This window comes from Schistocerca gregaria, chromosome 7 (genome assembly GCF_023897955.1).
Source record: "Schistocerca gregaria isolate iqSchGreg1 chromosome 7, iqSchGreg1.2, whole genome shotgun sequence".
Lineage (NCBI taxonomy): Eukaryota > Metazoa > Arthropoda > Insecta > Orthoptera > Acrididae > Schistocerca > Schistocerca gregaria.
In genome coordinates this window covers 5,904,007-5,904,644 of record NC_064926.1, presented here as the reverse complement: position 1 = coordinate 5,904,644, position 638 = coordinate 5,904,007, and the positions used below count along the sequence as shown (strand labels likewise).

The 638-nt window shown below is 44.7% G+C and overlaps 1 non-coding gene across 1 annotated transcript; it reads right to left on the bottom strand.

Moving 5' to 3' along the window:
• Positions 1 to 313: 313 nt before the first annotated feature.
• On the bottom strand, positions 314 to 386 carry Trnak-cuu (transfer RNA lysine (anticodon CUU)). The gene has a single exon. It is a non-coding gene; the product is annotated as a tRNA-Lys (tRNA).
• Positions 387 to 638: the final 252 nt, after the last annotated feature.

Below are 638 nucleotides of genomic sequence, written 5' to 3'. Positions count from 1 at the left end.
TTCGTCCTTACGGTCGTCTGCATCATCAGACTTCAGCTGACAACACTTCATATTACCGGCTAATATTTGCAGCTATGGCGACCCATTACTGCTTGGCTACACATCTGACACGTAACCGATGTGCTCTCCAAACAACAACACTTGCATTTCAGAACATGTCTTCCACACATGTCTACAAAATCACCTTCACATTCAAATACAGTTTCCTTGTGACTGACAGAGACGTAGGCAAAGTTTAAAGTTGCTATTTCCATTACATCTCCTTAATCAGAAAAACGGTAATTTACATCTGCAGCGGAACAAAATTCCGTTCCGCCCAGCGTGTGGCTCGAACCCACGACCCTAGGATTAAGAATCTGACGCTCTACCGACTGAGCTAGCCGGCTACCTCGGTGAATACCTGCCGGATAGCACGTCACACAGTACTCGTTTGGGTTGGGTGGTCCCATACAGAATCTCTCCATGCTGCCTAATGTTTTCCTAACGTCACACTCGTCACGTACTTCACTTTTATGTCATAATCATTTCTGAGAGGTAAAGAAATTGCATGACAGCATGCAGAGCTAGTGGCGTCAAAATTAACACACATACTTTATGTGACTCAAAAGCCGAACGAGTTACTTTCCGACGTTGTTTGA